This window comes from Suncus etruscus, chromosome 8 (assembly GCF_024139225.1).
Source record: "Suncus etruscus isolate mSunEtr1 chromosome 8, mSunEtr1.pri.cur, whole genome shotgun sequence".
NCBI lineage: Eukaryota > Metazoa > Chordata > Mammalia > Eulipotyphla > Soricidae > Suncus > Suncus etruscus.
This window is the reverse complement of record NC_064855.1, coordinates 22,650,817-22,666,692: the sequence shown is the minus strand read 5'-3', so window position 1 is coordinate 22,666,692 and position 15,876 is coordinate 22,650,817.

Genomic DNA, 15,876 nt, shown 5'->3' with positions numbered 1-15,876 from the left:
GCATAGTATTCCATTGTGTAGATGTACCACAGTTTCTTTAGCCACCATCTGTTGTTAGGCATCTGTTGTTTCTAACTTTTAAAAGCCTATTGTAAATAGTGCTGCAATATAGGAGTGTAGAGGTCATTTTTGTATTGTGTTCCTAGGTTATATCTTTATGAGTGATATTGCTAAATTATATTGAAGATCAATTTCAGGTTCTTTGAGAAATATGCATATTGTTTTCCAGAAAAGCTGAACTAGACAGCATTACCACCAGACCACTTTCTCTTCGCATTCCCTCCCACACTGGATGTTCTTGTTCTTAGTGATGTGTGCCATTCTCTGTGGTGTAAGATGATCTTTTGGATTGAGCTTTGGACTTACAATCCATTGATTTCTGCTCTAAACGTCATTATTTCCTTCTGTATGCCTATTTTCAGTTCATTTTGTTGATCATTTTCAATTTTATAAGCTGTGTCATTAAGATATTTATGTAGACCCCTTCTTCCTTCTGATGAGTGCATGCAAAGCTATTAATTTTTCTCTTAATTGCACTTTTGCTGTGTCTCACAAATTCTTTTTTTTTTATTTTTTTTTATTTTAATTATGACAACAAAGATGCAAAGAAAGAGGACAGGGTAAAGTTACAGTGGAAGCCCAATCACCCATAAACAGAATTCTCGGTAGTCCCATCGATGATATCCCAGCCTTGAACTTTCAGCCAAAGAACATTAAGAAAAACAAAACTGAACCCATGTACAATACAATTATTTTGTCCCTCAAATCCCCAGTTGTAGTACATACTATTTCTTAGCAGCACACAATATAATCTAAAGACATTAGACTTATGTAACTCCTTAAACATTGAGGGCAAAGTACATTTCTCTAGTTCCATGCACATGCTTACTAGTTTAAGTTAACCTCAAAAGTTTTAGTGGGTTGTTTTTCTTAAGGATTGGAGTCAAGGGAACATAGTAAAAAACGGTATTAAAGTGGCATTTGTTTGCATAGGCCCACCAAAACATAAGGGACATGGAAAGACAAATTATGGTCTAAATACAAGGAGACCCTACCCCTGAAGTTTCCTGGCACAGGACTGACTCTAGGCTCCAGGCAAACTAGTTTGTCCAATTCAAGTCATCGTCTGTAGTGGCAATACACCTCCATTCCTCACATAGTCTCTGTTGTTGGTATCATGCTTCTGTATTAAAGATCTTGGAGTCTGCATGTCCCATATTGCAGTCAGGATGGTGCAGAGCATCACCTCACATTTAAGGGGAAATAGAGAGAACCATGTCCAGTAGAGCAGGTCATTGTTGTTGTCAAGTCTTCTCAGTGTAAATGGAAGTCTCTTTTTAGGAGGTCGATGTCAGACCCTTGGTAGTGTCTTTCCTGGTAGAGGACTGCTTCCAGCTGTTGCTATATAAGACCTTGGATGTTTCATAGATAGCTTGCCTGGTTCTGGCGTGAATGGAGGATGCCCATTCTTCTGAGGCCTGTGCCAGGTCATTATATCAATGTTCAGGGTGTAAGGTACATTGTACTGAGATTTATTAGGTACGAACTTATCTGTATGTATGGTGTTTTCCCATTTTAATGTGTCTATGCAAACAAGGATCAATGCCATGAAGCGTTATTGGTGCATCTGGACGCAATAGGAACAAGACCAGCAATTTCCATGACATAGTTCAATCATAGGTTACAAACTGAGGGACAGTTCCAAAAACAATCCTTACTGAACAGCTTACAAAGAAAAGACAAGATGAAAAGTGGATAGAAACATCATGGTAGAAAAATATATAGAGAGTTATATCTGTTAAAGAAAATACCCATAAAATATACAAAAGATATATGTGTTCAATATGTGTTCAATTTGTGTCCTTCTAAATAGTTCTGGGATTTGTTAGATCTACTGTATGTCTTTGGTCAGAGATTAGAACTGTGTGTTACTGAAGTTAAGAAGGGTAAATCTGGGGTACTGATGGTTGGGAGGAGTATATGTTTGGTTTGCAAAATGTAGACTGGTATGAAATTGCCAGTGACAGCCTGAGTATAGCTGAGCAGCTAACTGCCACCCACCAGATCAAACTCCACCCCCTCAGCCCCACTCTAGGCCAGTCTCTGGACAGACCTGGCCTGGGAGTGGGGAAAACCCAGGGTGCCCCGTCAACTCCTTCCAGGAACCCACCTGGAGATCCGGAGGAATGGGGGAGAGGGGGGTCGGGTGACCCAGGTCCGGGCCCCCCTACCTTAGGCCGGGCCATCAGGCCGCTGGCACATGCGGAGGCCTGCCAGCTGCCCACCCGTGCCGGCTCGTGTCTCACAAATTCTAATAATTTGTGTGCTGCAGGTGTCTTATGTCTCAGCAATTCTACTGGGGGTAAAAAATCCTTCACTAGAGGAATGTGGGTGAACATGAGTGGCTTGCAGAATAATATTGAAAAAAATGAAACCACACACAGAGCATGGGGACCCACATCTTCAATAGACATGAGACGCGGGTCCCTATATGCAATATTGTGTGCGGTTATCATTTATTTCATATTTCACTGCACAAATGCTTCGTTTTTCACCCAGTTTCTCTCATGAAGTATTTTTTCCCACTAGATTTGCTGAGATGCAAGATGCCTGCAGCATTTGTGTCTTTGTTCACATTTGTTTTCAGGAATCTTTTTTATTTTCTCTTTGATTTAATATCTGATACACTGGTTGGCATTAGTGAGCTGCTTAATTTTCAGGTTTTAAACTTTTTCTTCTGTGTCTATTTGTAATTCACTTCTAATTTCAATGCATTATGTTGTGAGAAAGTAGTTTATACAATTTCTATCCTCTTGATTTTATGGAGGTATGTTTTATGAGCAAGCATGTGGTCTATCCTAGAGAATGACCCATGTGCACTGGAGAAGAATGTGTATCCAGTTTATTGAAATGGAGAGCCTTAAATATACATACTATGCCACTCTCTTCCATTTCTCCCTTCAGAGCCAGTGTCTTCTTGTTAGGTTTTAGCCTGGTTGACCTATCAAGAGGTGACCAGGTGACAGGGCAGTGTTGAAATGTCCCACTATGATTATGTTGCTATTGGTTCTTCCTTCAATTTTGTCAACAATTGTTTTAAATATTTTGATGTTCCCTCATTGGGTACATATATGTTTATATAACATATACATATATTTTATTTACTTTTGTTCATATTATTGATTATTAAGAAATGTACATCTCTGTCCTTATGACTTTTTTAAAATATAAAGTTTGTGTCATCTGATATTACTATGACCACTCCAGCCTTTTTCAGGCTGTTTGCTTGGATGAATGTCCCCCAACTTTTGACTTTTAGTATGTTTATTCTGACTGACTGTTGATGTGTTTCTTGTAAGCAGTAAATGTTGGATTCAGCTTTTTGACCTATTTCCCACTCTTTGTCTCTTAACTGGTACATTTAGTTCATTGGTGTTGAGACAGATAATTGTCATGGGATTTAGTGTCATCTTTATGTAGGACTTTGGTGTGCTTCTTGGTCTGTCTTGTCTTAAAGAGACCTTTCAGTTTATCTTTTAAGGCTAGTTTTGTGTCTGTAAAGTTTCTGAGCTGTTGTTTATCCATGAAGCTATGTATCCTTCCTTCAAACCTACATGTAAGTCTGGCTGGGTGAAGTACTCTTGACTAAGCTTTCATTTCATTGAGTATTTTTTTTTCACTATATTCCACCACTGCCTTCACACCTTGAGGGTTTTTATGTGAAACATCTGCTGTAAAGTTTAAGTTGCTCCTTCGAATGTAATTACCCTTTCTGATCTTGCTGCTTTTCAGTATTCTATCCCTATCTGTGGGATTCATTATTCTTACTAGGCTTTGGATTCTTTTCTTTGGCTCTTTTTGGCTTGTCCTCTTCAGGCATGCAGAATTTGGTTGCATGCATGCTTTAGTTCTGGAATTTCTCTGCAATGACTGTTGATTCTTCATGGAAATTTTCTTCCTGGGTCTCTGGAACTCCAATGATTCTTATATTGTTGCTGTGAGTTTATCAAATACTTCTAATTTCATCTGTTCACAGTATTTGAAGACTTTTTCATTGTCCAATCATATGCTTTAAGTGTATTCTCTAATAACCTCTGTCGTATGGAGTTATTATGCATCTCATCTTCCAGCCTATGAATTGGTCCTCAGGTGTTTTCACGCCATTGGAGAGGTTTTCTAGTGAGATTTTCATTTTGCCTACCAAGTTTTTTCAGCTGATATTTTGATTTTGGAGTTCTCTCTCTCTCTCTCTCTCTCTCTCTCTCTCTCTCTCTCTCTCTCTCTCTCTTTCTTTTTACTTTTTTAAAATATTTTATTGAGACCCATGTGAGTTACAAGTCTTTCATAGTTATATTTAAGATACATAGGAACAGTGAATTACCCACTTTCGCCCCTGTTCTCAGCATGCATTCCACTTCCCCTCATTTGCCCCCTGGACTGCTAGAGTAACTGGTCCCATTTGTATATAACTTGTTATAGATCTTGATTCTGTTGCCATTTACTTTGGGTTTGATATTTAGGCTTGATCATTATTTATTTCCACTCAATGCTTATGTGACTGTTTGTTCCTGCTACCATCCACTTTCCTTATTTTTTCCCTCTTAATTTATGAGGCAAAAAAAATATGATTCAAGTTCTGTGGTTCTGTTGGGAAAAAAAGAAAAAAGCAGGAGGAGTCCATCTAGGAGCTATCAATATCAATTTAAAAGAAGAAAAAGGGGGAAGAAAAAAAATGAAGAAGCAACGTCAAAATACACATAACCACAATAAACAACTACTAAACAACAACACCAAAAAAGAAAAAAAAAGGAAGGAAGGCTGGTGTGATGAGGTTTTGTACACTTTTTAATAGGCACAGTAAGTATTGGGAAAATTTGAAAGGGAATTCCCTTGGCCTAAGAGATACAGGGTTTCTCAACTCTTGACGCTTGCTGTCATGGGAAAAAACTACAGAATTCAGATAAGCTTGAACCCTACAGTCTTTTTATGGTGCCAGGAAACGTTCTGCTCAGTTGTGGCTGACAAAATCAGTCCTCTTTAATTAGAGATCTTGGTATTTGAACAGGTCATAGAACAAAGTCTAGGATAGAGTCTTTTTTTATGGTTCTAGTAGTTCTCCATCATGGTTGTTGTAGTTAGTTTTCTGTAATTAGTGATCTTGGTTTTTGCACAGATTTTAGGATAAAACCTAGGATATAGCCTTTTCTTATTGTTCCAGAAGTTCTGCTTAGTCATAGTTGTTTAAGTCAGACCTCTATAATTAGAGATCTTGGTTTTTGTTCAAAGCTAGGGTCTTTTTCTTTTCTTTTTTCTTCTTTTTTGGCTAGGGTCTTTCTTATTGGACCCAGGGAAAGTTCTGCTAGTTACATTTGTCAAAGTTGTCTTCTGTAATTAATTATCATGATTTTTGCACATATCAAGGACTTAGTGTCTTCTGATTTCATATTACCATTAGGTGATAAGGTAGGACAACCTGCTCTTAGATTGAGTTGTTGCTGTTTTCTTGTCATCAGGGTGTTGTATCAACCAGGCGCAAGTTGTTGCCAGGGTGGTATTAGGCACTGCTCAGAGAGTTTTTGATTCCTGCTGCTATTGCAGGGAATTGTGTTGATTTTATGGTTGGGATCTGGGGTTTGGGGTTGGAGGGTCACTGTCCACTCACATGGAGTCTAAGTCAAGTTCCCGTGACAAATGTTCAGAGTGAGAGGCACCCCTGTATTATAAAATTTATGGGGTTCTAATCCCTAATAGATAAGAGCTTGTTTCTATACAAATATTTCTCCCATTTTTTAGTATGCCTATGCAAAAGGGAACAAGTGCCATATTATATTGCTGGTGCATAAGGGGGTAAGAATGACAAGCTATAAAATCTCTGTGTCCTGGTTCTGACCTGAGCATTTACCCCCAAGCAAGACTTTTTTTTCCAAGAATTTCATACCAAGCAGAACTCAAACAAGTGAAATTAATATGTAGAAATTTTTTAAAAGTGAGAAAAAAGTTTTTTTATATTTATTCATTTATTTTCCATTATATTTTTAAAATATTTTATTTAAACACCTTGATTACAAATATAATTGTAATTGGGTTTCAGTCATATAAAGAACACCCACCTTCAACAGTGTAACCTTCCTATCACTAATGCCCTGAATCTCCCTCCTCCCCACCCCTCCGCCTGTATTTGAGACTGGCTTTCTACTTCCCTCATTTATTCACATTATTATGATAGTTGTCAGTATAGTTATTTCTCTAACTGCACTCACCACTACTTGTGGTGAACTTCATATCATGATCTGGATCTTCCAGCCCTCATCTCCTTTGTCTCTGAGAATTATTGCAAAAGTGTCTTTTATTTTTCTTAAAACTCATAGATGAGTGAGAGTATTTTGTGTCTATCTCTCTTCCTCTGACTTATTTCACTCAGCATAATAGATATACATCTTTTAGGAGGAAACAGCACTCTCCAAACAAGTGGAAGCAGAGATAAATATATGGGAATATATTAAGCTGAGAAGCTTCTGCACCTCAAAGAAAATAGTGCCCAGAATACAAGAGCCACTCACTGAGTGGGAGAAACTATTCACCCAATACCCACCAGGTAAGGATTTAATATCTAAAATATACAAGGCACTGACAGAACTTTACAAGAAAACAACATCTAACCCCGTCAAAAAATGGGGAGAAGAAATGAACAGACACTTTGACAAAAAAGAAATACAAATGGCTAAAAGGCACATGAAAAAATGCTCCACATCACTAATAATCAGGGAGATGCAAATAAAAACAACTATGAGGTACCATCTCATGCCACAGAGATTGGCACACATCAGAAAGAATGAGAACAAGCAGTGCTGGCGAGGATGTGGAGAGAAAGGAAGTCTTATTCACTGCTGGTGGGAATGCTGTCTGGTCCAACCTTTGTGGAAAGCCATATGGAGATTTCTCCAACAGCTGGAAGTTGAGCTCCCAAACGATCCAGCTATACCACTCCTAGGGATATATCCTAGAAACACAAAAATACATTACAAAAATCCCTTTCTCACACCTATATTCATTGCAGCGTTGTTTACAATAGCCAGACTCTGGAAACAGCCTAGATGCCCTTAAACAGATGAATGGATAAAGAAACTGTGGTACATATACACAATGAAATATTATGCAGCTGTCAGGAGAGATGAAGTCATGAAATTTTTCTATACAAAATAAAATTTTAATAAAATAAGGAGGGAAAAAAGGGGGATGGAGGAGGCTATTTTTACATTTGGAGATAACCACACTAAGAGACATAACTATTGATGTATTAATCTTACAAAGAAAATGTAGATATCCCCATTAAGTCTTTTGAGATATTCTTGGGCCTATTTAGGGCCCATTTCTGTCCCACACCATGATTTTGTAGGGTTTGGAAATGGTTTGCAGCAATAAGGGACCAGATAGTGTTCTTGAGCTGAGGCTCCTTCTGTCAGATGCAATACACATCTTTGATTCTCCATTTTAAAAATAACAAAAACTAAAAATCAGGAAAGGAAAGTTATAAAGAACATATGAGGAAAATTGAGGCATTTTATTATAGACTATAGTTGGGGTAATACTATTTACCAAAGTTAATTTTTTTGGGAGTGAAAATGCACTGTAATAATTTGAGAGAGTGAACCTGGTTTCAGGTGAAATGAGTTAAAGGTATGAGTCTGTATGATGTCATAACATTCAAATTGATGAGCAACCATGACAAATAGAAAAAGAGAAATGAAGAAAAAAACCAATGCAACAATCAATATCAATTGAAAAGTGTATAAATGAATGAAATGTCTATTGATATTCATTGTGCTGTTCTTTGAAGTGTCTGGTATTTCTCAATAGAAAAAAGCTGGAACCTATCCCAAGGACAAAAAAATATTAATGGAAAATGATTTGTGCACACCACTATTCATCACAGCACTCAGTACAATAGCTAAGAATTTAAATCAATCTAGTCAGGGGTCTCAAACCCGCGGCCCACAGGCCGCAAACGGCCCTCCGTACAACATTTTGTGGCCCTTCCCTAGAGGAATCTTTTTTTGTTTTGTTTTGTTTTAGTTGTTTGGGTCACACCCCCCAATGTTCAAGGCTTACTACTTACTTTGCACTCAAGGATCACCCCGACTTTGCCTCTTGCAGCCCGCACGTAAATTGAGTTTGAGACCACTGACTAGATGTTCAAGAACAGATAGATGAGTGTATCATGACAATATAGAATGGAATACTACAATGGAATATGACATAACTGTAAGAAATTATGCAATCATTCAGTTAACTTCAGTATGGTTGGAACTGGAAGATACTGTTAATTAAGTAAGCCAGAAGAAGGAGGATAAGCACAGGATGATAACTCTTATAGTTGGTATTTAGAATAACTGCATGAAGAAATGAAATGGTCTAAATGGAGGTCGTCAAGAACACTCTTGACCCCAGAATGTAGTGAAGAGAAAGAAAAATTGAGTGGAGGAGGAAAAAGACAGATCTGAAGTAAGGGGGGAACATGGGCCAAGGGAACTCAGATACACTGGTAGTGTTAAGAAAGGACAGCACTAAATATCTAAGTCACAGACTCAACAACAATGAAATAATGAGACCCAAACTTAAGAAGGTGCCTATTATGATGGCAGTCTGAAGGGGGGTATGGATGGTGGCATGGAATGGACCCTAGGAACATTGATGGAGGGAGGGTTAAGACTGGTGGTGGGATTGGTGATGAAACACTGTATGTCTAAAACTTTGTAAGTTACAATGCTTTAAATTAATTTTTTTTAAATGGAAAAAAAAATCTGAGAAACAGAGCATCAACTTTCCATGTTTTTAAGTCCAGTGGTTGAGCTAAGCAAAGGACATGGTGTTCCAGCATCCTTCACAAATCTCTTAAGTAGATTTTGTTATTTCTCCCTTAATTGGCTAAACTTATTTTAATCAGTCCTCAGATTGTTTCTGGAGAACTAAAAGAATAAGAGTCACATGAAAGGAAAATGACATCTCTGATTTGAAGGGAAAAGAAACATATTAAAATGTTAGTTTATTTTGTGTCTTTGTTGTACTCAGCAGGTTGTGCCACTTAGTTATTTTTAATCCCAGTAAGAGAAGTTTAAATTCATTTTTATAAGGACATGTGAAACAGACCCCAGCTGGGTTCTTCCTTATTAATTTATGTCTCTAGTTGAATTGCATTTTGTTCTATTTAAATGGATTAAAAAATGTTTAGCCTATCAATAAAAGTCCCTTTAAAATTTAGATGGTAAATTGAGAGACTATTAAGGCCATTATTTTAAAAATATATATGCTAATTTGGAATTTCTTGATTTGCATGATTTGAATGGGTGAGGAAGAAAATAAATTAAGAGGAGTGATGTAAGAGTTTCTGGAAAACTCAGTTTATAAGAACCTGACCTTGGACCCAAGACATAGTATTACTGGGTAGGGTACTTGCCTTGTACAAGGCCAACAGGTATTAATCCCCATCACCACTCAGGGTCTCCTGAGACTGGCCAGAATCAGAAGTAAGTCCTGAGCACCACTAGATATGGAAATAAAAACAAATCCCAAAATGTGCTCTGTATACCCATACCTTTAGTTTTTCAATTTTCAGTTTTGCTACAAAGAGACCAAAAAAATGGAAGTGATGCAGGAGCAGTGAAGTCAGGCATCTGTGATGACCCACACTTCCCAGATTCTCCCAATAGTTTCAAGGATGTAAGTATTAAAGTATTAAATAGTAATAGTAAAGATGCTCAGACTCAGAGTTAGAAGGTAGAAAAGTGTACTGGAAAGTAAAGAAGAAAAGTAACTCCCCTCCTGGGGAGGAGCTTAGTATAGGATTAAGTTAAAGTTAAGGGGTTTTGTACAGGACTAAGTTAAAGTTAAGACATTTTTAAACATCCTCAGTGATTCTTATAAATTAACGTTTATAATGTTACAGTGGATGTAAGGCTACAGAGTGGTCTTGATTGGTTTGGGTCATATTTGGTCAGGTACGATGCTTCAGGTATTGTAAATTATCATCTTCTCCTTGGTGGGGCAGAATTCAATGGTTCATTTAGGAATGTTTAAAGTATGAGCCAGGCCCTTGAGTAGGAGATGTGTTAGGTCTATGAAGACAGGTGGAACTACTGACAAGAATAAGACTTTTCTCTTTCAGAAGCACAATTGTAGTAATTTAGATAGAAAAATCAATCACTTTCTCAGGAAGAGCTAAATCTTTGACCTAGAGAATGTTTTTTACAAACTCTTTTTAAATTTTATTCTATTGATTAAAATTCTGTGATTTACAATACTATTAATAATGGTTAATGTGCATGCGCATAATTCTATCACTACACCTATCACCAGTGGACCTGCTTTTTCTTCCAAGGACCCCAACACTTTTCCCTTTTACATCCTGAACTCAATTGTGTGGATAAGTTCTCCTACTGTGATGCCTCTGGCCTTTGTTGCTCCCTTGCTATGTATCTTTAAGTCTCATAGATTAGGAGGATCAAATTTGTATCTATCCCTTTCTTTAGCAAGCACTATTAGTGCTAAGGTGATTTTGAGTTTAAAATAGGAGCCCATAATGGAATGACAAAAAAACTTCCAGAGCTCTTCTTCCAGCTACCCACTGCACAGATCATGACACAGGCATCACTGAGGTGTATTAGGAAAATGCGGGATCTCAGGCTTTGTTTATATTATAGAAATATTGCCAAGTTACTCGTGTTCCTACTGTCACTGGACAAGCACAGCTCTGCAAGAAGTTGCTCCTATGTGAATGACTATGCCATCCAATCAGGGAAAGGACAATGATTTGATGCAGAGGGAAGAGGCAGGTGAGGAAAGAGGCAGAGATTGGAGTGAAGCACGCACACACACGCACACACTAACACACACACACACACACACACACACACACACACACACACACACAGAATCAGATAATGCCAGGGATTTCTGGCAGCTGCCAGAGGCAAGGGAGACTTCTGTAAGGAAAGAGTTTAGCCCACAGAGTACTTTGATTTCAGATGGCTGAGAGAAGACACTGTTTTGGTGCAAGTTAACACATTCACAGTCATTTATTTTGGCAGCCCTGGAAAATGTATACCCTGTGTCTTACCTCCTGAAATTCTGAGTTGATTATTTTATGTCCAGCCTGGACACCCAAATTGGTAAACAAAAAAATAAAAAATAAAACTCAATTCGAATGTAATGTCAAGACCAAGACTCACTATTCAAATTGTCTGGAGTGGATAAGAAAGCCGTTTTCATTCTAATCCTGAGAAAGAGTTGAAGGGTTTAGTCAATGAGTTTTAAGAGCTGTAATTTAGTGAAGACAAAAGCTATGTTTTCAGTTGTTTGTATTTCTTAAAATGGGACTTAAATTGTACACATATACAAAGTAATATAAAATCTTCATGTAATAATATCCATTATTTGCTTTGCTTGAAAGGCTATGGAGGGCCCAAAGAGTCAGTACTTCTGGGCCTTCCCTGGCTGGACCCACGGCACCCCATCCCACATGCTCATCCCTGCCCTCATTTCACACCTGTCCACCTCCCATAGACCCTGGAGCTGCCATGTTCGTGTACATCACTCCCTGGTGTGCAGCCATTGTCGAGTGTCACTTGGGAGAGCGGCCAAGAGACTTGCACACTACATTGGTCAGCCCAACTCCATGGCAGCTCCTTGGTGCCCAGAGACAGGAAGCATCTGGTTTTGCCTCCTAATGCCAAGTGGGCTACTAGCAAGTTAGTGTTTTGAAAATAAATAAGGTGTTCCATCCTGACTTTGCAGTCATGGCCCAAAGTGACATCAGTTTCCTAATCATACCTTTTCCCCCACAGTTATGAAATTTAAGCTTAATCTGAGAATCTAATGGTAAACATTTTTATTAGAAATATATTTCCTATACACAATTTATTGTGTGTAGGAACATTGCAAAGAAACCATTAAACGAATCCTAATCAGCATATTAACTAAGTTCAAGGATTAAAACCAAATGCAACTCCTGGCAAGCACAATGCCAAGTATGCACCCTCTGGCATGAACTGTAGCCAAGCAGAGCTCCACAAGCAGATACAGGTAACCCCTCGTCACTGAAAAAGAACAAACATGACCACAAAAGGAGAGAGGGAATAATAATGATAGAGATGATGTTAAATGATGGGAGAATAGCTAGAAAGGATATCACATAATAGGTTACTGGATTATTATTGCCTTTTAAAAAATACCTATTTCAGAGCTGTAGATATGGTATACAGCTTAAAACATTTGCCTTGCATAAAGCTCACCCCAGTTTACATTCCAGCACTACATATGGTCTCCCAGGCATCGAAAGGGATATTCCTGATAACTTCCAGAAGTGATCCCTGAGCATTGTATAGTATGAACTAAATACACACACATTTCATTTTACTTCCCTATATTTTCTGGGTTTTTTTCCTCCATAAACAACTAGAGAATTTATAATATAATATCAGTTGCTTTTATTTTAACACAGGATAGAAAATAACGTGCAGTAGAATAGAAAATGCTAACTCACATAAATGCAGAAATTCACCTTGTCATTGGTCCTGCTTATAGCTACTGGGGCATAAAAATCATGAACTGACTAGAATTCCCAAGAGAATGGGCATGAGAGATGGAGCCTCGATAATAATGTTGATCCTAGTTCCATCCAAAGTTTCAATATAAAGTTTCTAGAACAAATCTAGAAACACAAAAGAAAATAAACAGTTACAGTGAGTTCTAACTCATGACACAAACCCTGAATACAACAAATATCAGCCAAATCATAGATTCCAAAAATGCAGAAGAAATCTACTGTGATTATTTGTTTCCAATTATAAAGATTATTTTGTCATTTTCCTACATAAAGTATAACTCTAGTGGACCTTCTAAACTTTCCAGAGAACTTTCCAGAGAAAGCTAAAGAAAATTAATGCTGTCATTAAATTAATGCATCTAAATTTGTCATTGTAACTCAGTAAAGAGAGAATAGAAGAATAGCAACAGTCATTGTTTATTAGCAGCTGAGAAAAGGGATTAAATTTTAATGAGGCACTAGATTTTGAAGAGCAATATGATAGAAGCGTTATATATAAAAGTTCATCCAATCATTACAATTGTCATAAGAATTAGACAACTTAAGGCAACCTTAAATAATCTTAACTCAACTCTAGTCATCAATTAAATGCCAGATTCCTGTCTTTTTAAAAAATTTATTTAAGCCATTGTGATACAAAAGATATTCATAGTTGGGTTTTAGACATAAAATGTTGTTGATTCTGGCTTGAATTGATAGTTCTGACTTGGATATTTTGTTATATCCTTCATTAATATCATCAATGCACCTGAAACCCCTTTGGACTATCTCCCATAATTTCATATTTGTCTTTCTCCCCCTCTGATCAATTTATTTCCTACTCCACTATACTCTGGGGCCTAGAGTGTTATCAATAATCCCCAGTTAGACCATTTAATTTCTATATGCAATTATTTTAATATTACATATGTTTGTTTTTGTTTTGAAGCTACACATTGTCATGTTTATAGCTTACTCCTGGCTCTGTACTCAGAGATAATACCTGGTGATGCTCAGGGAACCATATGTGGTGGTGAAGATTATATTCAGATCAACTACATGCATTAAAAAATTTGCCTATTCTAGAGCAAGTTGGGGGTGGGGGTTGGGGGCGGGAGGGAAATGGGAGACACTAGTGACGGGAAGGATGCACTAGTGAAGGATGGTGTACATCGTATGACTGAAACCCAACAACAAACAATGCTTAAAATATCATAAGTATAAGACTTGTATATCAAAAATTATAAAACATCAATGAAAGAAATTAAACACCTATGTAAATGTAGTAGTAATAAATGTGAGTAAATAAGCTCAGGCTGACTGTGTGCCTTAATATTTCAATAATAATTCGGCCAAATTTTCCTACAGTTTTAAGGAAAACTACCAAAATTCAAGTCACCATTTTTGTAGAAATTAAGAAATGGTGAATTTTTGTAAAATTCATAGAGAAATGCAAGGGAACTAGAAGAGTAAAAATATTGAAAGGGAGGAATAAAGTAAGAAGACCTCATTTTCCCATTTCAAAAGTTACAATAATCAAGAGATTGTGTTGTTGGTATGAACACAGATATACAGATGAATAACATAGAACTGAGTGTCTAGAAATAAAACCAAACTTCTACAGTCAATTGTTTTTTGACATGAATTGCCAAGACAATTGAACAAGGAAGAAACTGTCCTTTTGGTTTGGGTTTTGGGTCACACCTGGTATTGGGGATGCAATTGGCTCCATGCAAAGCAAGCACCTACCCAGATTGTACTATCTCTCCAGCCCCCAGAAATATAAACTTCCCTTCTCCCCCAGCATGTAGCCAACTGGATTCAATTTCCAGCACTCCATATGGTCTCCTGAACATTGCCAAGAATAATTCCTAAGAGCAGAGCCAGGAGTTAGCCCTGAACATCATTAGTGTGGTCCCAAAACAAAACAAAACAACAAAATAAAAATTAGGGAAAAAAAAGTTTTTTCAATAAATGGCACAGGGACAATTAGATTAATATATGTGAAAATATGGAGCCCCACTATACCCAGGTATAAATATTAACTAAAATTAACCAAAATCAAAGAGCTAGATATAATAGCTAACACTACCTGAAGTCCAGAAGAAATCAAGCAAAATATCTCCAAGATATTGGATTAGAAAAACAGATTATCCTTTATGATTTGTAAGCACAAATAAAAAATAAAATCTTTTGGTTTTTTGAGGATTCACCAAAATGTGAATGGAAGGGGAAGGGGTTTACTTCAAGTGGGAAGCATGTGTCTGGAACGTGCAATGCTCTGAGCTCCATCCCCAAAACCAAATGGCCTGAGTCTGGTCAAGGCACCATGAGTCCCCTGAGCACCTCTGGTTTTGGGGGCCGGAGATATAACACAGTGGTAAGGCATTTGCCTTAGACGCAGAAGGATAGTGGTTTGAATCCCAGCATCCCATATGGTCTCCCGAGCCTGCCAGGAGCAATATTTGAACGTAGAGCCAGGAGTAACCCCTGAGCGCTGCCGGGTATGACCACAAAAAAAAAACAAAAACAAAAAAAAGCCTAGAAAACATAGAACTACTTTGTACAACTCAACAATAAAACCACAACAGACTAATAAATGAGAAACTGTTAGACATTTTTCAAAGATAAAGAAGGGGTCAATAAACATACACACAAAAAAGCTCAGCAATATTAACTACTAGTAAGCTGCCATCAGAACTACAATCAGCAAGTAATCATCAAAAAAAAAAGCTGAAAAGAAGAATTATAGATAAGGATATGGAGAATTAGGAGTCCTATACACCATAGATGAAAATGAAAATGGTGCAGCCACTTTATAAAACTAGAAATTCCATAAAATGTTAAAGATACAGTTACTTCAATACAATATGTATATATATAAGACCTAAAATTATGCTCAACAAAATCCACAGAAGGGTTATTCATAATGGCTTCAAAATCAAAACAATGTAGATGCCAATAAATTGCTAAGTAGACAAACAAAATGTGGTTAATCTCTATGTGGAATAAAGGGATAAAGTACTAATATGAACTATAATATGGATGAGTCTTAAAAAAATCAAGTGAAAAGAGCCAACCACACAAAAGTATATACTAGATGCTTCCATTTACAAGAAATCTTCAGAAATGAAAACCCATAGAATACAGAGTAACTTAATGATTGTCAGAGCAGGACAAGGAGAGGACCAAGGACAAAGCATTATAGGAGTATTTTGTGTGGACAAAACAAAACCCCAAAATTAAAACCTGGTCAAAAACTAAGCAATGGATATTGCTACACTGGTCTAATATTC